This window comes from Marmota monax, unplaced genomic scaffold (genome assembly GCF_021218885.2).
Source record: "Marmota monax isolate L192 unplaced genomic scaffold, Marmota_monax_Labrador192_F-V1.1 WCK01_AAM20220418_F8-fsc00016, whole genome shotgun sequence".
In the NCBI taxonomy this organism is placed as follows: domain Eukaryota; kingdom Metazoa; phylum Chordata; class Mammalia; order Rodentia; family Sciuridae; genus Marmota; species Marmota monax.
The window spans coordinates 18836810-18863318 of NW_026695209.1; the positions used below are offsets into that span (position 1 = coordinate 18836810).

The 26509-nt window shown below is 34.0% G+C and overlaps 1 protein-coding gene and 1 pseudogene across 4 annotated transcripts in view; one reads left to right on the forward strand and one right to left on the reverse strand.

The window, feature by feature from the left end:
- The window catches only part of Gbe1 (1,4-alpha-glucan branching enzyme 1), a 277952-nt gene that overhangs the window by 181578 nt on the left and 69865 nt on the right, over nt 1-26509 (reverse strand). The window lies entirely within an intron of this gene.
- On the forward strand, nt 381-24741 carry LOC124083715 (large ribosomal subunit protein eL28-like; annotated as a pseudogene).

A 26509-nucleotide genomic window follows, 5' to 3' on the forward strand; every position in this document is an offset into this window, starting at 1 on the left:
CAGATTCCCAGTGTAGAAAAAGGCCAGGGGGTTGAGAGAATGAACCAATATAAATCACCTTAGTATGGAGAGTCTTCTTGCACTTTTCAAGAAGATTTCAATATGTAAAGAGAATAGTCTACACTTGGGCCAATCCCTAGCCCCTCCAAGAAGTGAAGCAAGATGTTTGGCCAATGCAGCAGACAGGGATAATATAAAGCTAGAACTGAGCCATATGGCAGAGGCAGATGTCATTTCTATCCCATCTAATAGATGTTCCTCATGACATAACAGTTAATATTTGGGATATCATCTCTTTGAAGCAAGTAAATACTCTGCATCATATAATGTTATTTTATTATTTAAAGTGTTCATGTCATGTAGAATTTATGAAGGTTATAATGCAGCATGTTTGTAAACATGAAGTTTCAAGACTTTACCATGTCAACAAAGAAGAGATTCACAAGTCCAAGACTGGAAATTCCTATGAAATTGCCTTTACCCCAGATCAGAGGACCACCATACTCTTTGAAAGTTAGAAGACAATAGTCCTTTCTGGTATACAACCCAGTGCTTCATGATCTTTGTTTTTTTTCTCCAGATAATTATTCCCCTCTGTTGTACACAAGAAAATTACCTTTCTTCAATTTATGCTGGTAGCTTGATGACCATATTAAGATTCTAAGGGGAAATTCCTATTAACATATATTAATTTAGATTAGGTGTGCTTTTCAAGAACAAGCTTTAGAGTATACCAAGAGTTTCATAAATTCAGAACCAATAGGAAATAATATTTATTTTAAAGAACCATAGTACTTAGTCTTATAATATATAAATTTCTAGAAATTAGAAAATAACTAGAGCTTTATTTGGTAAACATGTTGTTTAAGGCACATAAAGAGGAAATGGACTCCATTATCAAAATAACTTATTTAAATAAAATTAACTATTATAGGAATAAAGTTTATAAAAATTTTAGTAAAAGGGGGGTGATAACTCAAAACATATTGTTGCTTATGATTTCAAAAAACATGAAAATACAAACAAAAAACTAACAAGAGATAATCATATATATGGGGAGGGAAAATATAAATTAGTAGTCTTCAGGGACCATACTCTGTTACACTCTTGGGACTACAGAAGCAGATAAGCAATTCATAGACATAGAAAATTTAGTAAGTCAAAGATGGCCAGGCATTGTGGCACACACCTGTAATCCCAGTGGCTCAGGAGGCTGAGGCAGGAGGATCACAAGTTCAAAGCCAGCCTCAGCAACTTAGCAAGACCCCGTCTCAAAAGAAAAAGAAAAAAGAGCTGGGGACATGGCTCAGTGTTTAAGCTCCCCTGGGCTCAATGCATTTCAGTTGTGGTATATGAGAGGAATTTTCATCTAGATTGAACATAAAGTATTGGTATTTTTCTTAAGTATCACAATAGTAGATATGATACAAAATTCATCTACTGGTGGTAGGAGAGATATAAATTAATTATGAAGTGATATGTTGCTGAAATTTATCTTAAAATACTTTAGAAAACAATTAAACATACCTTGGGCAGAGGAACAAATAAAACAAGACTGGAAAAATATATCTGTTGAAGCTGTGTGTGAGGAATGTGGATCTCAATCTTGGAGTTTTCACAAATCAGGCAATTACTATCACAAAAACTGAAAAACTAATGAACATTTTGAGGTCTATGTTCACACACACTTGTCCAAATCTCTTTCCTTGCTATCAATTATAAAGAGTGATACCATTAGGCAAAGGGTATAAGGTCTTAATTTATACTGACCGATACTTTCTGGATAGGAAATTTCAATTCATACTCCCACCAGCAACCTAACAGAAAGCTTAACTATCCAGATCCTCATCAATGCCAGAGATTATCATTTTGATAACAAGACATGCCTGTCTTGCCCAACATGGAAACATGGGTTTACCAAGAGAATTAGATCCTAGTTCCCTAAGGATCTATTTATTATATGCAATAAATTATCTTCAGTGCATCTAGAACTGTTATTTGTTACATACAGTTCTTGGGAGAATTTAGTAAATAGATATTGAGATGCAGAACTAGCATGACAAAAGTTGCCTCTCATTATTATTCTATCCTTAGCTGATAGCTTTTGACTCAGTGTTTTCATTTCTTTTCAAAACAGGCTATAATTATAACTCTCATTATTCTCTTTAACCCTGTTGTTAGTTGGGAAAAATTGAGTAGTTGTCACTACATTTTCTTTTAAAATATTTTCATTAATATTTACTTTCATTGAAATGAACTTAATAATGTGGATTACTTTCAAGTCTAACACAGTGGCCATCAAATCATGTATTTATTTATAAGCCTATTTACTTTTAAAAGTCAAAACCCATTCAATTATCTCAAAGTAGATTGTATGGAGAACTTCAACATAGAAACTACATACAACATGTAAAAGCAGAGTTGCTCTGTAAAAAGTTCCTCCACATATCTGGGCCTCCTCCTCACCTCTTACCCTCCCTCTCAAAGCCTAACACCCACAGTTGTTGAAAGTTGAGGGAAAAATGTTGGTTACTAGAGGCCAGGGAGGGTAGTGATACCTCTGGTTAGGGGTGACAAGTTCTGCTCCCCCAAATGTTGAAGTATGAACATTAGAGAAACACACCAAGGCAAGCATATCAAGCAGGGTTTATTTAAAAAGGGGTAAGTAACAAAGACTTCTCCAGGGAAAGAGAAGGGAGCCATAGCTGGAATTATGGTATCCCAAGAAGGGAGGCGTTCTGCCCTTTTTATGTGTCCTAGGCATCCTTTCTCCTGCTTTCTTCCCCTTATCTCTCTCCTTCCTGGTATGTGACTAGGCCCAGGAATGGGATGGCCAAAAGGTGGGAAAACAGGTGGGATGAAGGAGGAAGGGCAGGATGGAGCAGCCCAGGACACATTAATTAACAACCTTTAGCTATTCTGGATCTCTTATTTTTCCAGATGAATTTCACGATTGCTTTTTCTATTTCTGTGAGCAATGTCATTGGGATTTTGATCACAATTGCATTAAATCTGTATAGTACTTTTTGAAGTATGGTCATTTTGATAATATTAATTCTGCCTATTCAAGAGCAAGGAAGATATTTCTATCTTCTAAGGTCTTCTTTGACTTCTTTCTTTAGGGTTCTGTAATTTTCATTATATAGATCTTTCATCTCTTTTGTTGAGTCCCAAGTATTTTATTTTTTATTTATTCATTTGTTTGTTTGTTTTGAGGCTATTGTAAATGGGGTAGTTTTCCTCATTTCCCTTTCTGAGGATTTGTCACTGATACACAAAAAGGCCTTTGATTTATGGTTGTTGATTTAATACCATGCTACTCAGCTGAATTCATTTACTAGTTCTAGAAGTTTTCTGGTGGAACTTTTAGGGTATTCTAGGTATAGAATCTTATCATCAGCAAATAGTGCCAATTTGAGTTCTTCTTTTCCTATGTGTATCTCTTTCATTTCTTTAATTTAATTGCTCTGGCTAGTGTTTCAAGAACTTCTATGTTAAAAATAGAGGGCATCTCTCTCTCTTGTTCCAGTTTTTAGAGGGAATGCCTTCAATTTTTCTGCATTTAGAATGATGTTGGCCTGGGGCTTAGCATAGATAGCCTTTATGATGTTGAGATACGTTCCTGTTATCCCTAATTTTTCTAGTATTTTGAACATAAAGAGGTGCTGTATTTTGTCAAATGCTTTCTCTACATCTATTGAGATGATCATATGATTCTTATACGTAAGTCTATTGATGATGAATTACATTTATTGATTTCCATATGTTGAACCCACCTTGTATACCTGTGATATATCCCACTTGACTGTGGTGCACAATCTGACCCACCTATCCCTCTCCTCGGTCTATACCCAAAGGATTTAAAAACAGCATACTACAGGGACACAGCCATATCAATGTTTATAGAGCGGCAAAATTCACAATAGCTAAACCACGGAACCAACCTAGAGGTACTTCAATATATGAATGGATTTAAAAAATGTGGCATAAATACATAATGGAATATTGGGATATATATTCAGCAATAAAAGAGAATAAAACCATGGCATTTTCAGATAAACGGATGGAGGGAGAGAAGATAATGCTATGTGAAGCTGGCCAATCCCAAAAAAACAAATGCCAAATGTTTTCTCTGATATAAGGAGGCTGATTCATAGTGGGGTAGGGAGAGGGAGCATGGGAGGAATAGGAGAACTCTAGATAGGGCAGAGGAGTGGGAGGGGAAGGGAGAGGGCATGGGGTTAGAAATGATGGTGGAATGTGATGGACATTATTATCCAAAGTACATGCATTTAGACACAAATTGGTGTGAATATACTTTGTATACAACCAAAGATATGAAAAATTGTACTCTATATGTGTAATAAGAAATGTAATGCATTCCACTGTCATATATAAATAAAAAAATTTTAATTAATTAAAAAAACTACTTTGATATGTGTTGGATTTTGATCTTTATTAGTATTTAATCTAGTTATCACAACCTTCTAGATTGTAATTGCTTCTTATTTATATGTACATATATTCTGCAATGCCTGACTATCCTCACAATGCTATTTACATAATAATCATTCTTATTACTACTTATATTTTTGTGCTCACATAAAAAGATCAATAAATATTTCTTGATTTAAAAAAAAAAAAAAAAAAAAAAAACAACTTATAGCTCCCTGTAGGGAGGGACAATTTCTGGGACAAGTTACCATAGCAATAGTTGGGAGCAGGGGCAGTTTCTTGATAAGGGTAAAGGAAGGGCTCTGAAGAAATTAACATTTCAATCCCTGAGGGGACAGTTTCCAACTTGCTGGACTCACTCAAAATTGGCCTCCTTGATCCAACCTGATTCGATTTACCTATCTACACTGACTGCCAGTCTAATTCTGGCTTCAGTAGAATGAGAGATGAATGGATGGATCAATAGGCACTAAGTCAGAGTTAGAAGCAAGAAGTTCTTGTGCGTTATTACAAAGTAGAGTGACTACAGATAACACTAAAGTACTACATCTTCCAAAAAGCTAGAAGAAAAGATTCTGAATAACTTCACTCTAAAGAAGTGATAAATATTTCAGTAGATATATATGGTTGACCTGATTTAAACACTACACAATGCATACATATATTAAACCATTACATGATATAACATTAAAATGTATTTTTTTATGTATCAGCTAATAATTTTCAATACATACCCACGAATTGCTCCAGCATATGATCTTTTTGTAGGTGTTCCACATATACTTAAAATCTGTTATCTTATTTAAAAGATTGCTATTAGTTGCTTCATCACAAGCTAAGTGTATTAAATTCTATAATGACAATTGAGTCTGAAAATTTATCCAATTTCAAACAAGTCTTGCCACTCTATACTTGACAAAAATTTGTTGAACATTGATAAATAAGGATACTGACACCTTTTATACTACAGTATTTATCTCTATGCCTTTTTCACATGTTGTGGTGAACCATTGCCTGACTCTGTCAAAAATTCATATTTTAAATTTCTACCCCATAAGATGATGGTATTAAGAACTTTATAGAAGAACTAATACCAATACTCTTCAATCTATTTCAGGAAATAGAAAAAGAGGGAGTACTTCCAAATTCATTCTATGAGGCTAACATCACCCTGATTCCAAAACCAGATAAAGACACCTCAAAGAAAGAAAACTTCAGACCAATAGCCCTAATGAATATAGATGCAAAAATCCTCAATAAAATTCCGGAAAATCGGATACAAAAACATATCAAAAAGATCGTGCACCATGACCAAGTGGGATTCATCCCCAGGATGCAAAGCTGGTTCAATATACGGAAATCAATAAATGTAATTCACCACATCAATAGACTTAAAGAAAAGAACCATATGATCATCTCCATAGATGCAGAAAAAGCATTCGACAAAATACAGCATCCCTTTATGTTCAAAACACTAGAAAAATTATGAATAACAGGAAATTACCTCAACATGGTAAAAGCTATATACGCTAAGCCTCAGGCCAACATCATTCTAAATGGAGAAAAATTGAAGGCATTCCCTCTAAAATCTGGAACAAGACAGAAATGCCCTCTCTCACCACTTCTATTTAACATAGTTCTTGAAACACTTGCCAGAGCAATTAGACAGACGAAAGAAATTAAAGGCATAAATATAGGAAAAGAAGAACTTAAATTAGCACTATTTGCTGATGACATGAGCAGACTCAAAAAGTTCAACCAAGAAACTTCTATAACTAGTAAATGAATTCAGCAAAGTGGCAGGATATAAAATCAATACCCATAAATCAAAGGCATTCCTGTATATCAGTGACAAATTCTCTGAAATGGAAATGAAGACAACTGCCCCATTCACAATATCCTCAAAAAATAAATAAATAAAATACCTGGGAATCAACCTAACAAAAGAGGTGAAAGATCTACACAATGAAAACTACAGAACCCTAAAGAAAGAAATAGAAGAAGACCTTAGAAGATGGAAGGATTTACCTTGCTCATGGATAGGTAGAATTAATATTATTAAAATGGCCATATTACCAAAAGCACTTCACAGATTCAATGCAATTCCCATCAAAATCCCAAGGGCATTCCTTGCAGAAATAGAAAAAGCAATCATGAAATTCATCTGGTAAAATAAGAGACCTAGAATAGCTAAAGTAATTCTAAGCAGAAAGAGTGAAACTGGTGGTATCGTGATTCCAGATTTTAAACTATACTATAGAGCAATAGTAACAAAAACAGCATGGTACTGGCACCAAAACTAAGGCTGGTAGACCAATGGTACAGAATAGAGGACACAGAGACAAATCCACAAAATTACAACTTCCTTATATTAGACAAAGGTGCTACAAACATGCAATGGAGAAAGGATAGCATCTTCAACAAATGGTGCTGGGAGAACTGGAAATCCATATGCAACAAAATGAAATTGAATCCCTTTCTCTCACCATGCACAAAAGTCTACTCAAAATGGATCAAGGAGCTAGGAATCAAACCAGAGACTCTGCATTTAATAGAAGATAAAGTTGGCCCTAATTTTCATCACATGGGGGCAGGCCCCAAATTCCTTAATAAAACACCTATAGCACAAGAGTTAAAACCAAGAATCAACAAATGGGACGAATTCAAACTAAAAAGTTTTTTCTCAGCAAGAGAAATAATTTGTGAGGTGAATAGAGAACCTACATCCTGGGAACAAATTTTTACCCCTCAAACATCAGATAGAGCTCTAATCTCTAGAGTATACAAAGAACTCAAAAAGTTAAACAACAAAAAAATAAATAACCCAATCAACAAATGGGCCAAGGACCTGAACAGACACTTCTCAGAAGAGAATATACAATCAATCAACAAATACATGAAAAAATGCTCACCATCTCTAGCAATCAGAGAAATGCAAATTAAAACTACTCTAAGATACCATCTCACTCCAATAAGAATGGTAGCCATGGGGGGGGGGGGGTACATTCATACATTGCTGGTGGGACTGTAAATTGGTGCAGCCAATTTGGAAAGCAGTATGGAGATTCCTTGGAAAGCTGGAAATGGAACCACCATTTGACCCAGCTATTCCCCTTCTCGTACTATACCCAAAAGACCTAAAAAGAGCATACTACAGGGACACAGCCACATCAATGTTTATAACAGCACAATTCATAATAGCTAGACTGTGGAACCAACCTAGATGCCCTTCAATAGATGAATGGATTAAAAAATGTGGCATTTATACACAATGGAATATTACTCATCACTAAAAAATAACAAGATCATGTCATTTGCAGGGAAATGGATGGCATTAGAGCAGATTATGCTAAGTGGAAGTTAGCCAATCCCTAAAAAACAAATGTCGAATGTCTTCTCTGATATAAGGGGGTGACTCAAAATGGGACAGGGAGGAAGAGCATGAGAAGAAGATTACCACTAAATAGGGAAGAAAGGTGGAGAGAAATGTAGGGAGAAGGGGAGTTGCACGGAAGATGGAAGGAGACCCTCATTGTTATATAGAATACATGTATGATGTTGTGAGGAGAAAAAGAAAAAAAAAAGTGTGTCACATTAGATTGGGTAGAAAAATGTGGGGAAGGGAGGGGAGGGGAAGGGGGGATAGGAAGGGCAGCAGAATAGAACAGACATTATGATTGTTGTATGTATATAGGTGACTCTATGACCAGTGTGATTCTGCAATCTGTACAATCAGAAAAATGAGAAATTATACCCCAATTGTTTCAAATGTATGAATTGCCAAGATCATTGTAATGTCATGTGTAGCTAATAAATAAAAAAGATAATGGTATTAAGTAGAGCCTTTTGGAAGGTGATTAGGTCTAAAGTATAAAGCCCTCATGGATGAGATTAATGCCTACTTTTATAGTTTGGATATCAGGTGCTTACCAAAGTTTCCTGTGTTAATGTTGAGATGTTCTGAAGTGAAATAACTGGAATATGAGAGCTATAACCTAATCAGTCCATCCTAGTTTGAATGGACTAATTGGGTGGTAACTGTAAGCAGGTGGGATGTGCCTGGAAGGGTTGACTCGAGTGGAGCATGCCCTGGAAGGCTTATGACCAACATCTTCCCCTTCTTTTCCTCACCATTTCCACCCTCATTCCTGGCTGTCATGAGGTGAGCAATGCTCCAATACCACACCCTTCTCTATGATTTTCTGCCTCACCACGGGTCTAGAGGAATGGCAGACCATGGGCTGAACCTCTGAAACCTCAAGCCGAAAATACCAGTTGTTCCCATAAGGTACTTTGATCATAGCGACAAAAAGCTAATGAACACACCCATATAAAAGCAACCGCTTTTCTTGTTCACTCACTCTCCACTATGAGAGATTATGAGCAGAAATCAGAAGACAGCCCTCTCCAGATTCCAACCATTATGGCATCCTCTTAGGCTTCCAGCCCTTCAAAACAGTAAGAAATATTTTTTTTTATTTCTTAGAAGACACTCAATCTGTGATACTTTGTTAGAGCACTGAAACTAAGATGATTGAGTTTTGTTATCAGTGAAAGTAAACAGAGGAAAACTAATGGTCAAAATTGCGAGGAGATAACATTATTTGCTTAGAAAGAACATATGAAAGGGAAAAATTAGAATAAAAGGATAGAAGTACTAATGCAATGTGGACAATAATCAGAGGCAGCTACAGGCATTCAATGGGCCAAGAATGGCTCTGAACTGTTTTCACTGATAACTACATTAAACTCTATCTCTTTATCTCAACAAATATTTGGAGCCCAGTTACAAAGATCTTACTAGACAAGGCAACATTGCACTTCACTGTTAATACTCTGCATCACTACTGATGACAATTTAACCCATTAATGGCTTCCATGGCTTCAGCATGGATTTGAGAGAAGAGCTCTTCTCTACACCTTAAGTCACATTCATCTATCATTAAGACATTCTACATAAACCACTCCATGTTGTGGGAGAATAGGAGATTATGGTAATCAGGAAATTAATTACATAAGTATACTCTTAATACTATAGCCACTTTTTAAAATGTACCAGTGAAGCTAAAATAATGGTTTCTAACATAGCTATTAATGTTGTAGAAATAAACTCATATCTACAGTCAATTGATTTTCAACAAGAATGACAAAATCATTCAATGAAGAATGAACAGTCTTTCCACAAATAGTTCTAGGACAACTGAAGCTCTCAAAAAAATTTTAAGAAGTAAATATGGATCCTTCCAACACATAAAACTAAAAATAGATCAAATAGTTTGATATAAGAGACAAAATTATTAAAAAGTTAGAACAAAACATAAGGTAAATCTTTGAAATCTTAGCTTTTTCTTAGGATTTCAGAAATAAAAAAATGATAAATCAAACTTGTTTAAAATTATAAACATTTGTACATCAGAGGGCACTACCAAGAAAGGAAAAAGTAACCTAGAGAATGGGACAAAATATTTGGAAATCATATTTGAAAAGGTACTTGAGTCTAGAATATGTACAGAACATTTACAATTCAATAATAAAAAGAGAACCCAATTTTAAAAATGAGCAAAAAATGTGAACAGACATTTCTACAAGGAAGATGAAGGAATGATGAATAAGCATACAAAGGAATTTTCAACATCATTTCCTAATGTCTAATCATTAAGAAAATGCAAATCCCAATTAGATAACATTTATGCACATTAGGATGGTTACAGTCAAAAAGATGAATTAGCATTCCTAAAGTGTGGAGAAACTTGCAACCCTGTATGCTGCTAATGAAAAAGCAAAACAGAACAGCTATTTTTTGGTAGGGAATGTGGGGGGACCAGAGGTTGAACACAGGGGCACTCAAAACCGACCCACATCCCCTGCCCTCCTTTTTTTTTTTTTTTTTTTTTTACTGAGACAGGGTCTCACTATGTTGCTTAGGGCCTTGCTATGATGCTGAGACTAGCTTTGAATGTGCAATCCTGCTGCTTCAGTCTCCAGAGCCACTGGGATTACAGGCATGCACCTCCATGCCCAGCCCAGTATAGCCATTTTGAAAACAATCTGGAGGTTCATAAAAAGCTAAAGACAGAGTTACCATTAGACTTAGCAATTCCACCCTTATATATATAAGCTAGTTGAATGGAAACATATGTCCACACAAAAACTTGTACATAAGGGTTCATAGCACCATTATTCATAATAAACAAAAGTTAAAAACAATATAAATGTCCAAGTAATAAATGGATAAACAAAATGTTGCATTTCCAATACAGCAAAATATTGTTTGGGCATAAAAAGGAATGAATGCATATACAACACACAACCTCATAAACATGCTAGGTAAAAGAAACAGTCACAAAAGACCATGTATTAATGACACCATTTCTATGAAATATTGAGGACAGGGAAAATTATAAAGACAGATATTAATGATTGCCTAGTGCTCAGGACACTACAGTATGATAGTATATGGGGTTTCTTTTAGGGTGGTAAAAATATTCTAAAACTGATTGTGATGATGATTGCAAAACTCAGCTTTTATTATACTAAAAACCATGATTTATATACTTTAAATGGGTGACCTATATGCTATGTAAATTATATCTCAATAAAGCTGTGAAAAATTATTTTTTTCTTAAAGTCAGATAGCTCTTATTTGTTCATTTCTGCTGAGCTTTTGCCCTAAAGTTCTCTCAGAGATACTGTAAAGGAAAAGACCACATAAAGAGACATAAAAATTTAACACTGTGAAGATAGCTTGGTCAATAAGTAGAATACAACAGACACTAGTATGGCAATATGTAAATCAATGGATGTGTAATTGATGTGATTCTGCAATCTGTATATGGGCTAAAAATGGGAGTTCATAACCCACTTGAAGCAAAGTGTGAAATATGATATATCAAGAACTATGTAATGTTTTGAACAACCAACAATAAAACAAAATAAAATAAAGTGGTCTCACAAGAAACCCCTAAAAAAAAAAAAAAAAAAAAAAGTCAAGTTATAGAGCTGAAGATTTCTTTGAAGAAAAAATGATTAAAAGTTTCAAGGCTTGCAAAGGTCAACAAATTCACCATATCAGAAGCTGGGGGGTGGGGGGGAGGCTTTTAAATAAACAAAAATATATGTCTTCTATTTCTAAAGCTCAGATTAGCAATAGTTCCATAAGAGGTCACCAATAAAAGTATACAAAGTTAATGATGATGATTGAAGGACTTATCTTGAACTGCTTAAGAAAAAAGAAACTATGAAAAAACATTCTCCCATTTAAAAAAAAAAATGATTTGAGCAAAGGCTGTCTAAAAACTAAGGAGAGACAAAGAGTCTTATTGTGACAGAGTAATAAAATTATTAAAATAACAAAAAATAAGATGCCTTGGTGAAAGTGATTGCAGCAGCAGTAGCTATAGAGTGTCCTTAGTGCCTGACATTTAATGTCTAATGCAATTATCTCAAAAGTCCTATAAAGTGTTACAATCTTCATTTGCTGGATGAGAAAGCAGGCTCAAAGACAGAGGGTAACAAAGCCTAAGTCCCAGAGCTACTAAGTGACAGAGGCAGGATATGAGTCATGCTAGTCTGACTCCTGCTTCTGTGTGTGCTCCTACCCTCTATGACATACATAGAACAATCTAGATCCAATCCAGTCTGTAATTAGAATTACAGATGACATCTATCAAGTAAGTTTGAGATGTTCTAAGAAATACATGAGACTGAATCACTTAAACAATAAAGCATTCATTTCTCATGGTCCTGGAGGCTTTAGTACAGGATACCAGCAAGGCTGGATTCTCAGTGAGAGCTCTCTTCCCAGCTTGCTCTCTTCCCAGCTCTTTTCATATTGTGTCCTCTCATGTGTCTTTTCTTATAAGGGCAGTAATTCCATTCACAAGGTACCTCCCCTCATGATCTAACTCCATTCACAAGGTGCCTCCCCTCATTATCTAATTACCTCCCACAGGCTCCTCCTCCAAATACCATTACATTGGGCTAACACAAACATAAGAATTGTGAGAAAACACATTGCCCATAGCAGGCTTTTAGCTAGATTTTATATTTTCACAATCACCTACTATAATTCTTCCATGCTTTAGAAAATATATTTTGCATGTGGCTTTTTTTAATTTTTGTTTTCATTTATAGTACATGTTTTCAGGTATTGAAAACATTATACAATCTATGGCAGCTACACTAGAAAAAGAGCTGTAAGTCTGTCAAATCACAGGAGGTTCCATGGACCACAATGCCAAGACAAGTCACCATTGCCACCCAAGTGACACAGCAAGTGATTCAGGATGTTTCCTGGACATTCAACCTTAAAATGTTAACAAGTACTGCCCAGCATAGACCTTAGCATATGACCTTATGGTAGATAGTCACAAAGGTAAAGAGTGACGGTTGAAACAAACAGAGAAGGGAAAAAGAGATTAAAAATGGTTCCCTCAGGGGCTGGGGATGTGGCTCAAGCCGTAGCGCGCTCGCCTGGCATGCGTGTGGCCCGGGTTCGATCCTCAGCACCACATACAAACAAAGGTGTGTCCGCCGAAAACTAAAAAATAAATATTAAAAAAATTCTCTCTCTCTCTCCTCTCTCTCTCTCTTTAAAAAAAAAATGGTTCCCTCTATTAAGTAGTTTCCAATATCTCTAAGGAGCTGTAAGTTCATATATCTGCAGCAGAAGGGAATTTTCTATTTCACAGAGAATTCTGGAAATATAGGACCAGAAGTCCCTCAGCTTTCTGGCAAACCTACAAATTAATATGTGCAGACATGTTTACCACCTTCCTCTGAGTTTTTCTCTTGTCTAAGACAAATTCCTTGATTCCACTATTTCCTTTCATCTTTTTTTCAATTGTTTTCTAATGTTCTGATGCAGTTGAATATTCTCTGTTCAGTCTCTTAATTCTCATCATTGGAATAGGATGAATTGATATATTTGCTGAAATAACATCAAAAACAATGAAAAAAAAACTCTCTTTTAATCCAAGTGACCCTGGTCATTCTGCCATTGAGAGGCCAATATCCTGACCAATATCTCCATTTCCTCATAATCACTTACTGCCTAAAATATTTCTGAAATACTCTCACAAAGATCACAAATGACCTACAACTTCTAATCCCAACTATTCTTTCAAATTTCACCTTCCCTGAGTTTTCAGTGAAACTTCTAGTTGTTTCTCCTTGGGATTTATTGATATTCAGTTAGTTCTCTTAAATCACAACAATGAATACAGGGATAAAAAGAAGAAGAAATGCATTTGAAAGCTAGTTTATAGTTAAATTGATTAAGAAGCAGTGTTTGGATATTAGAAGCGTCTAAGAAAGATAGATCATCATTTGTGTGGTTCTTTAAGCATAATACAAAATAGAAAAGACTAAAGAGAACTTAAAGAAATTAGAAGAGTTCAATAACATCTGTTGCTAGAGAAAGACAAGTACAAGTACAGAAAGATAACTGTTTTGAAGAGAGGGGAAGGAAAAATTTAATGATAATATAGGTATGTGAGGATATTATTCGCTACTACTATTTTTGGTTTTCATTACAAAGAAAAGTACTTATTCTATGTACCACCAAAAAATAATTAAATTTCACTAAAACACATCTAATAATCCTCCTGTACAGTATTAATGCCTTAGTATAAATTCTTCTAAGTATATGGTATTTATGTGTACCTGAGTTTATATTAATATGAATTACAGTATATATAAAAGTGTACACTTTTATCTTCCAGTTTTGTAAATTTCTATCACATATTCACCAACCAATGGACTAAAATGTCATTCTAAAAATATGCCAAATAATGGAGGAAGAAATTGTCTATCATGTTCCGACATGTTCAAAGAAGGAGAGCTATGAATAACTCTATAGGCAGAGAAAGGAAGTAGCAGAGAGAAGGCTGGGAGAGGAAAGAGAAACAAATTTACAACAATTAAGAGTCAAAAGAGAAAGGGATTCCAAGTATTGATTTGTGACATCAATCTCTTCCACTAACTTTTAAAAGAACTTGGGAAGAATGAATATCAATACAGACATCTTTTGCAAGGGAGGGATATGAAAATTGAAATTTTTCCTTTTGCCACCCTGTAGTTTCTCGAAAGTCAGGGCAAATATTATGCTAACGAAGAATGAGAAGTTAGTAATATGAGGGATTCTGAAGAGGGTGGTCAATTTGAAATAGCTATTATGGAAAATATAAGAAATACTGGATTCAAGAGTATGCAAATGATTTCTGTGAAGTGTTGATAGTCATGAATCTGAAAGTAGCAGTCCAATGGCAATGTGATTTTTCCTCATGGTGTCCAGAAGCTGCACAGGCGCAAAGAAATTACATAATTTGTTATATCCAACACTGCAGATTTATGGGGTAAGTGTGCTAGAAGATCAAGATTCAAAAGAGAATCTTGATATTCAGTTAGTTCTCTTAAATCACAAAGTGAAGACAGGGATAAAAAGAAGAAATGCATTTGAAAGCATTTAATAATGAAACACTCAAGAAGAGAAGAAAGGGATCTGGAGTAGGATCAAAGAGAAGTCATGTCACAGAACACTGTTCATTTATAAGTTTAATTTACTATGGAGTAATTAGCATTGTGGAGTTTAGGACAGAAAAAAATGCTGCCATAGGGATCTTTATACCTTTTACACAAAAAATAATGTGTGATAATGCTTTTCAATGATTACTAGCAATCTCATCCCTTACCAGGAAAATCTCAATTGCAACTTTGTCCCCTCATCATGACCTCTAAAAAAGTATACCCACTCCAGCAAGATTAACAAATTCATGAATGATATTAAAAAATAATTATTATTGTCACAATGAGTTTGGGATTAGTGTTACACCAAATTACTGTGTAACAATCAGCTATAGCTAATATGTAAACAAGTAAGAGTCACCACTAACCTTTCTGAATTCCCTGCAAAGAGCCTAAACCTACATCTATCATAATACTTATTACAGTTATCTACACAGTTTATTAGTTTTTCCCTTTCTAATTACAGGCTCTGTAAATACAACATTCAAGTTTTACTCATCTCTGTACCCCCAAATCTAGTTTAGAACATCACATATAATAACCACTCAACAAGTATTTACTGAAATAATAATTTTCAAATTGTTATACAAAATCAAATCACACTTAGCAACTAGGAATATAATAAGAACAGAATTAATGAAATATTTTTTGTTGTTTTTGTAGGTGATCATAAATAGTATTCTCATGAGACTCCATTATACATTAAGATTACAAAAATTATTTGAATAAATGATTAAAAAACACAAAGATCTAGGTAGGTACTTTTCTTAATCATTCCAACACATAGTTGTATAATATATTATATAATACATAGTTGTATAATAAGAACTTACCAAATAATGTATACAAGACTTAAAAACAAAATTATGATAGTTAAATTTAATAACATAAATGAATTATTTGTATTTTAAGATAGATCTTTTTTGTCATAAACTCCAAATATACGTAATTTATGCAATGTACACATATTAGGTACACACCAATAAGTGTGTGTCTGTATATGTGGGTGTGGGTGTGTGTATACACACACACCCACACACACACACCCATTATGTTCACTCAATATATTAAATATCACGATTTGATAAAAAAATTATAAAATGCTGAATAAACTGTTTATCTGAACATTCACAAAATGCCTAATTATCCATGTCTAAACAGTAGTAACATCTAAAATAAATCTATATGTGATTTTTACATTTAGAACACATATAGGACATAATTCACTAGGCTACGTTCCTTCTTTTTGAAATCCAAAATCCAAGAAAATTGAATCACTTTTAAATGAACCAAAGTGTTTATTAGATCTGTGGGGTGTAAGAAAACTTCAATTGCCACTCTGTGTCATGCTGATATAGGCATAAACTCTCAGGTTAAACTTCTCTCTTTGTAGTACAAGTTTCAATTTGGATTTTAAAAAGCTTGAGGCCATCAATTTTCACATCTTTTCCCACTCCCATTTCGAAAATCAGAGACCCAATTTCAGGAAAATACTGGCAAAGTAATGTGGAGGTTTAACATGTTCAAGAATAAATCCAACTGTCATTAACACAACTCCATCAAAATAAAAAAAAAGGCTAGACTATTTATTATTATCCTGTTTTCTGGTATTTAAAGTCAAACAAAGTGATAACTACTCTGCTGATTAAATTCAGACATTCTTTTTTAAAAAATATTTATATTTTAGTTATAGGTAGACACAATGCCTTTATTTTACTTTATGTGGTGCTGAGGATCAAACCCAGTGCCTCACACATGCTAGGTGAGCGCTCTACCTCTGACACGACAACCCCATCCCAAATTCAGATATTCTTAAGTTTGAAACAAAATCATTAAAATGCTGTTCTCACTAAAAACAACCTACTAACAGTCTTTTGGGTTCTGCCTTCTTATCTGACACAATGTCTTTCCTACATCATTGATGGGCTACACATTAATCTCCCGCTTATCGTACAGACTAAGATTCCCCCAGCTTGTTTTGACCATTATCCACCACAAAAACATAATACATGTTAATTAAGTATTATCTAAGATGCTTGGGACCAGAAATGCTTCCAATAATGAACTGTCAGAGCATGACCCAAGTCTAAATCTAAAATTAATTTATCTTTCATATATACCTTATACATATAGACTGAAGGTAATTTTATACAGTTATCTTTAATAATTTTATGCATAAAACTGTTTATTGGTATGGAATTTTCCACTGGTTGTATAATACGGCATTTAAATTTTGGATTTTAAAGCATTTCTGATTTCAGATTTTTGGATTAGGAATGCTCAATCTATAAATCAAATACTCTAAAGATACAACTATGTGTTTTCACTATCCTAGCCTCTGGTCCCTACTGAACTCAGTGATATCTCTACAACTATAGGGACTGCTATCCTACCTAGGCCCAGGTGGATTCAAGTTCTCTAATGCCAGAATCACCTTGAAAGGTGAAATTTATTTAATAGAAACAATCCAGTGAAACTATAAGTAAAGACTAAATAAGTAGACAAGGTGAAATACAAATGTAATGTTAATGAAAAATATCCGGATTTTTCAAGATACTATAAAATTAAGAAAAAAAGGTATTAAATACATATATATGTAAGTTCTTCTTCATGTCAATCAATTTGCAAATTTTCCTGTCTAACATAGCGAAAGTTAAAGAAGGTATATTATTATTTATGCAAACATGGATAATATTTTTGTGTTATTACACACCTATGCAACACTTAATGTCATATAGTGTAGGATGTATAAGTAGCCCAAAAGTATAAATTGGCTTCTAGAGACATAAACCTGAGCTTCAGATGATCATAAGAGTTTCATACAATTCAAGAGCACAAATTGGAATGTCCATGGTAAATGGGACCTTAATAGAATAAATACATGTATTTACTTGTAGAAAAAAACCTTTAATTAGTGTTTACTAGATACATGGATTTTCAAAGGTTACAATTTCTTAAATTTGAATTTCTGTGTCTATACAATGCAGAAAACAATTCCCTATTAATTCTTCCTCTTAAAAAAGAGGGTTTATAACTGAAGAGAATTTTCAAATGGAATTCATTTTCCTTATAGCTCATTTTCCTTATAGGTCCTCATCCCTTCTCCAGCCCAGTGGTTATAGCACACAGGGAAAACACCTTCAATACAAACATGGCTCTGCCACAAGTTAGCAAGGGTTACTTCTGTAGTTTAAGTCTCAATTTACTCATCTACAAAATAAAAGCAATAATATTATCTACCTTACTGAGCTATTGGGAAGATTTAGTAAAGTAATGGGAATCAAGCACTTACTGCATAAGTTTACTACATTTTAGATATTACATGGACATAAAATAGCATTGCATACTTCATTCTCTTGAGAAGCCCTCTCATTTTCCAAATGTTGTTTTTCCTCTCGTGTCTTCACCACCTCTTCCTCAGCCTATACCCCAAATGTGAATTTTTCCTGGTTCCATTTTCAGTCAACTCTCTAATAATATTGTTCCAAAAACTTGCAAACAAAATGGAGAAACATTTTGTAAAACGATGACTCCAAATGCCATAAGAAAGGAACATTTTACCCAGGGAAAACTTAAGAATGGACTTTATCAGGTACAGTCCATTTATTCCATAGGAAAACATTGGTATAATTCCAATTTGGGACATCACAAGCACCAAATAACCTAGAAGAGAGCCAACACTTTCAAAAGTTATCAGCAACTGAATATTTTACCAATGTTGATTAAAATATTCATATTATCCACTTAAACTCTGGAAGATGTTACAAAAAATAAATGCATGAGCAAACCTTTGCTATGAATTTACTTAATATTAGGCACTAAGCTCAAAACTCTTACATACAAATTTTCATTTAATCTTACTTGCTATATACATAGCAAGTTTTCCCTACAAGGCTGCTGATGTAAGTGTGAAACAAAATGAAGACCAGATGAGGATAATCCATCTGCTTGCAGCAACAATAAATTCCAATTTTCTGTATGCCTAACATGAACATGCTTTCTTCCTAAGCCTCTGAGAGTGAATGAATCTTGATCTTCATTGAGAAAAGATTAACAATTCTATAATGTTGCAATTACCTTCTGGGTAATAACAACAGGTTATTTGCAGGAGATTTCAGTTTATGATTCCTAACCCTGTGGAGGGGAGGGAAAAAAAAATACGAACTATTTTCTATACAAGTCTTTCCTTTAAAAATGAAATGAAAGTAATAGTGAATAGATATAGCTTGTGACAGGGTTTGTTTTGATTTAATATGTACAATTTATCTGAGATACTTCTGTACCAGTCAGCATGACCTGGCCATTAAAATATAAATATATAAATATATATATATATATATATATATATATATATATAGTTTTAAATCCCAAGTTGCATAAAGCACCTAAGGAGTATTTCTACGCATCTAAGTAAGTCAGGAAAAACTAAAGCAGTAAAAGATAAAATCCCACTTCTAACTCAATAACCCTTGGAGAAAGAAATCAGTGATGAATTGATTGACAGGAACCACAGGCCAGATCACAGATTGGAGCTGCAGCAATTGGTTTCAATCTTATCACCCATTTCTACTCCTCTGGCTTTTCTAAGGTGGAAGAATCAACATGGTCCACACAGTCCCAAACCTCAGCATCTACTCAGAACAAGAGAACCTAAGATGTGGACCAAAGTCTGGAAGTATCTATAGAAGGGAATGTGGTTGGCTACACATTTTTCCATATTCACCATACTTTTTTTTAGTGCCCAGATTAAGAGTGCATAATTAAATATGATCACAGAACAAATCTGAAGCATTCTGATTTTCTCTAATTAAACTAAAAATGAATGTATACAGGAGAGTTTGTAATTCAGCCAATGCATGTGTCAAATATATAATTCCAGTTGTTTGTTTTTCTACTTCAATAACTTCATTCTTCATGTGCTTCAACTTTGAGAAGAGTAATATTCATTGGACAGTGTTATGAACAATAAACCAACCCATCAAGTAATAATATTCAAATTTAGGAAATATAAGTAGCTGTATTAATGAGATGGGGAGTTGAAGAGGCAGAGTGCTCTTTTGTTTTCAAATTTTAGTTAGGTTTGATAAGTTTGGTTACTTTCCCCACCAGTAGAAATGTAAACCATACTTTTATCCAATATATTAAGAAATAAAATTCTTTCAAAAACTTTCTTTTAATGTTCATGTAATAGTTCAATTAAAATATATCTTTCCCAGGCTAAACTTTATAAAGAATCCCTATTAAAGGCAAGTCCTGAATACAAGTTAAATACAAACTAACTATAAATTTAATTTATGATTTTAAACCTATTTCTAACTTAAAGAAAGGTTAAAGCAATCTACTTTTAATTAAATATATCTATGGCAACTTAATTCCAAATCTTAAAGTTCTGCAACCCAATTTTTTATGATAAGAATATTACTAAAACTCATCTGCATTGAATGACAATCTTCCATTCCTTTCGGCTCTCTGAATCCATTATCTCTCTCATGGGAATGAATGCATTGCTATGACTGATGATGAATAAGATATATAGGACAAATGATGCACTTTTTCATTTAAAAGACTAAAAAGGAAATTCACTTTTAGTCTCCTTTCTGCCTAGTTTCATTAAAATCTAAATACAGCTATTCTAAGAGATTTTTTCTAGCTCAGTACAGTTTGACAAAAAACGTCTCATGTATCATTTAAATCAATTATAGATTCTCTGGAAATATACCACAAAAGTTTCAGTTCAACACTTTTGCTTTAAAAATAAATATATAAAATACCACCAAAATAAATAATCAAAAAATCCTTATGAAATAGCAATCTGAAAAAGCATATTGTTTATAACAATTACTAAATTATAATCCAAGCATTGTTTTGACTATTTAATTACAAAATTATCTTCATTTATTAAAATGTCTTAATAAGAGTTTATTTAATAACTTATTTTTTACCTAAAATGTCATTCAACAATGACCACAAATACTTATAATAGCATCAAAATTTCAATATGACTTTATTACTAGATGAGCTTAGGCAATGATTGCTAGATAAGAGGAGTCCACCATTTCCACCATTACATGAGGAAGTCACTGTCCCTCTTACACATCCCATTACTTCCAAGACTTAGCATAGTATCTGGCACATAAACAATAAAAATAAATATTGCTACTAAAGGGAAGGAAAGCTGGGAGGAATGAAGGAGCCACTACTGAATTTAAATTCTAGATCTTTCACAAGCTCTTCTAACTTCAAGAACTCTAACAGATTTTTGAAATTTAATTTTTATATGTATATACACACATGCAAATATATATAAGTGAGTTAGATGCTAATTATAACATTATTTAGGGAATACGATGACTTAACAGAATATACACCTTATTTTAGGATAATGTTCTATAACTGAAGGAAAAGAAATAATAAATTTCATATTACTTACACAGCTTACATGTATAGGTAATCATAAATAAATTGTTTAATTTAATAAAGTTAACTATATGCTTTACATGGATTAAGAAATAAAGTACTTTCTTTATTTTCCTTAAGAATCCAGACCATTTTTGTTAAGTCTGAAACTCTTCCACTTTTTAATATTAGACAGGAAACTTACTGAGGATTAAGAAGAGCAAAGGAATAGCTAAGGAAAAGGAAGAAAGGAAGGAAGCAAAAGGAAGAATGAGGAGAAATGGGGAAAGAGAGAGATTGAAGAAGCAATTCACCAAAAATGTTTTCTCCTTCTGAACAGAAATGTAAATAATGCACAGCTGTAAGTAAAGGAAGAGGGAGTCATGTCCAAGAAAATACAGTCAAAATTGGCTCTGGTGATTTGTGTTTCTTTAAACCATGTTTTTCTTTAAACCATGTTATGAGAAATCTGGCACTATACTGGTTGTTCTTCATTTGCCCATGCAAGGAACACCCTGAGATCCTTCTGAGTTCCTTAGATGTGCTCAAAACATCTGTTTAATATAGTTGTTGATTTGGCATCCATTTTTACATCTGACATGACTTATATGAAACCTTGTACCCCAAGCTTAACCTAATTAAAACTTCTCCTCTTGTGCTTATTTGAGCTACAGCCACTTGGTCACTAGGAGAAAGGCAAACAGAACTAAAAGACACTGCTGCTGCCAAGATATGCTTCCTCACTCTAAGCAAAGGTGGTGAGGAGTAGGGGAAATTCCCTAGCTTCTCCCCTTTCCCCACCCACCATTCTTCCACCTTGCCCCCAACTAAACCAACACAACAGTGGCACAGACCAAGACAGTTTGAGAAGTGTGGTGAAAAGCAGGGTGAAGTAGAGTAAGCAAAAGGATAATAGGGCAAATAAGCACATGACCAGCACAATTATTTTAATTTAAGAACAATAGCCAAGGCAACCCAAGAGGATTAAAAACATCAACACTTGTATACAAACTTCCACACCAGTATTATTCACAACAGTCAAAAGTAGAAATAAACCAAATGTTAATCCACAGAAATATGTTATATAAGTGGAATATTATTTGGCTATTAAAAGGGGAAAAAAACACAGTGTTGTATTACCTTCCACAAAACGGATGAACTTTAAAAATATGATGGTAAGTGAAGAATCCAGACTCAAAGACTCCATGTTGTATGATCCCATTTACACAAAATGTCAAGAATAAACAAATCATAGAAATAAAAATTATATTAATGATGGTAAAGAATGGAGGAAGAGGGGAATTGATACTATCTGTTAATAGGTATGGGGTAGGAGATGGAAGTGATATAAAATTAGTGATAATGGTAACAAAACATCACAAGTATATTAAAAAAATCACTAAAACATATACACTTTAAGATTGTTAATTTTATGTTATGTGAATATATTTCAATTTTTAAATATTAAAATTCAAAAAAAAATAACATAAATACAGAAAAATGGGAGTATATTTTAGCATTCAAGATTTGACTCAAAACTCAATTATGTCTGTCTCCATAGTTGTTGGGTAGTGATTTCCTCCTGTACAAAGGTACCAGTATTGAAGGACCTTCATTCTTGCTGAGAAAATTTGGTATTATTTTCAGTTTCCTAATCTTTAAATAACACATTTGAGGTACTTCTGCCACTAATTTACGAGCGATTACAATAGCTGAGTCATTGTTTCAGTAATCTATAATGAGAAGACAGGTTTTAATAGTCAAAATTAATATTTTCACAGATTCACATGAGAAATTGACAAACAATAAAGAGGTTAAAGTTCCCCCCCCCCAAGATGTATACAAGTTTTTAAATGCCTCCAAATGTTTTTAAAGAAACAACTGGGCAGGAATTAAAAATACAAAGAATACAAGCCAATACAGGGAAAACAGAGAAAAGATTTGAGATATGCAGAGAGCTATAGATTCAAATCTCGACACCTGAAGGCCAGTGAATTCCAGCTGACCTTCTTGGAACAACTTCCTGGATGGGCAACAAAAGCAATGCTGCCCACTGCTGACAAATGTATGACATTTCTATAAACCTCTGCACATTGCAAAATGATATTCTAATATGCTGTGACATTAGGAAATATCAACTTAAATTTGAGTTGCCTTAAACACTGTCATAAGTTTTAGCTTCTTAGAATAATGCAATTTGAATTTACATAGTTGAGCTATGATCAAGATACAGAAAATGTTAATATGTTATAATCAATCATATTCTTAGCCACATGGGACTATTATAAAACATCAATGATCTAAGAAGACATTTAACTTGATATTTAACTTGATAAGGGATGATACAAAAAATGCATCTCTGCAAATAAATGGTAAATAAAGTCATTTAATGGGTAAAATTATCGCAATTTCAAGACATTTGCTAAAAAAGAAATTTATATATAGTAACAACTGAAATAACAAAACTAAAAGCTAACAGAAACCACCATTTTATCCATATAGCATAAATTTTAACATGTTATTTATTTAAAAAGCAATATGAAGCTAGCTAGTAATTTTTACTGATGTCACAAAGTTCAAACTCTTCCTTCTAGCATAAAGATCTTCTAACAGAAATCTCCTAAAATCCCGAAAGTAAGAATGCTTCTCTATAAAAATCGGCATTAGGCATTATAACAAAGTTCTCTGATCCCACACAACAGGGGCCTGAAGTCAATAAATATATACAAAATACTGGTTAAAACAGGGAATGTTAAATTATATACACACATACATACACATACAAAATGATAAACATCTTGTTTTAAAATATAAATATAAATTCACCCATCTTCTGATATAAGACTAAATTCTCATCTTTGAGTTTGGGTCCTTTGCAAGAATTTTGACCCATCTCTTTATTTCAGTTCACTGTGCATACATAATTAAAAATTATTTCTTCCACTCTTTCCATCTCTGCTCGCCGCAGTGTAAAGAGCATTCACCCTGTTCATGCACCTGCAGTGGATGATACTGAACTACACCAATTTCCTGATCAAGAGAAACAGACATGACCAAGTCCAAAAACCTGAAGGTGTACAACTCCTTCTACTACCACTGCAACTATAAGACTGTGGGCATGGAACCTGTGACTTAAAGGTGTTGTATTGGTTAGGGAGTGGAGATCCAGCCAAGGAAAGCCAGCTACAACCTGTGTGAACCACCATCCACAAGAATGTGTGGGCCACCCTGGGCAGCATCAGGCATAAGATCCATGAGAACAAGTAGCTCCCAGAGCTGAGCATGGTGGCCATCCAAAGAGCCAGTGCCATTCTGCACAGACAGAAGCCTATGATGGGGAAGAGGAAATGGACCCATTACTCTTAAGAGCTCCTGAGCCCCATGCCCCAAAGAGCAATAGAGTCTGTTGGAAGAAAAAAAAAAATGTTCCAAGTTGTCCTTACTAACATTTGCCTAATACTCAGTAACTTTGTTGTCACACTCATAATTCATTATCAATTGTTGCAAAATTATAATGAAAAGAATCAGCTTTCATTGGATGGGGGTACAGGCTCAGTATAAGCACATGATGCAACTAGTAGAAGAACTGTATTCATATACTAGACAACAGACTACTCTTGGTGCTTAGAAACTTATGGGAATCATTTTGCGTTGTTAATGTTTGAGCCTGTCAAGCAGAAATTAATTCATTCAGTCTAGTTAACAAATAAAATTGGTGAAAGAATGAACATCAGATTAGAAAGCCAGAGGAAATATTAAAAATATATCACAGTTTTTCTCAGCCTCAGCACTGGTTTAGTAAATAACCCTAAGACTTTCTACCTCTGCACCCCTTTGCCAAAATAAATAACATCAAGAGTAAGGAAAAGTATCAGGAAAGGAAAGGAGAGAGAAATTAGTAGGGATAGAAACAGAGTAAATTATATTATCTGCATTTATGAATAAGTCAAAATAAAACTTACAATTTTGTATAACTATAATGCATAACAAAAACATTAAAATAAATCAATAATAATAAAACAGAGTCCTGAGACCACCCCTAGAAAGTTGCTCTCAAGAAACAGCACAATCTCCAAATAAGCAAACTGAAGGGTAAGCATGTGACAAAATGCATTCAGACATCCCCACAGGGAGTTGAAAAAGACTACCTGGTAAAAGATTCTTTTCCAGTTTCCTTTGAAACCACAACTTAATAGAAATTCCAAGAAACTTCATCAATCTAAATATGGAGAGCTATCCTACCTAAACAAACTCCCTTGCCATTTGGGGGGAGGTGGGAACTAAGCATCTAGAATATTTTTAAAAATCTGGAAAGTTTATAAAAATGTATTATTTGCCTTTAAGGACATATACTGTCATGCACTGCATGTACTGTATACTGTCATGTGATGCATAGTGACATTTCAGTCAGTAACAAGCCACATACACAATAGTGGTCTCCTAACATTATATAGCCTAGTGACTTTATAGTCATCTCCATTTGTATAAGTACATTCTATAATTTTGCCATAACAAAGGGATCATCTAATGACACATCTCTCAGAAACATATTCACATCATCAACAGACATATGACTATAATTTTTCAGCATCCTCTGTAAAACAATGCAAATCACATCTGCTACTTCTAAGCTAAAGTCTGTAGAGCCATCACAGGATTCCTCCTTCATTCTCTCCCTCCCTCTCTCCCTCTCTCCCTCTCTCATGACATCATGGGGCTTCTCCATTACCCTGAATTCTGCAAAGAATTTGACACATGGAAAAAAGCCACAGCTGACAATAGCAGTTAACATTAACAAGAAAGAAGCATTTGTTGTTTCAAGTCTTTAAAATGTTGGAGCTTTTAGTAACTTGCCACACCACAGTGAAAACTGATTAACACAGCCATCATAGATAAGGTGAAGGAAGAGAATGAAAAAGCAGTTGATATCAGAACTACACCTTATAATCATAAAGAACTTCTAAACCAATAAAAATGATCACTGAACCAGGTGCACTGGTGCACACCTGTAATCTCAGCAGCTCAGGAGGCTGAGGCAGGAGGATCACAAGTTCAAAGCCAGCCTCAGCAAAATCGACGTGCTAAGAAACTCAGTGAGACCCTAAATAAAATACAAAATAGAGCTGGGATGAGG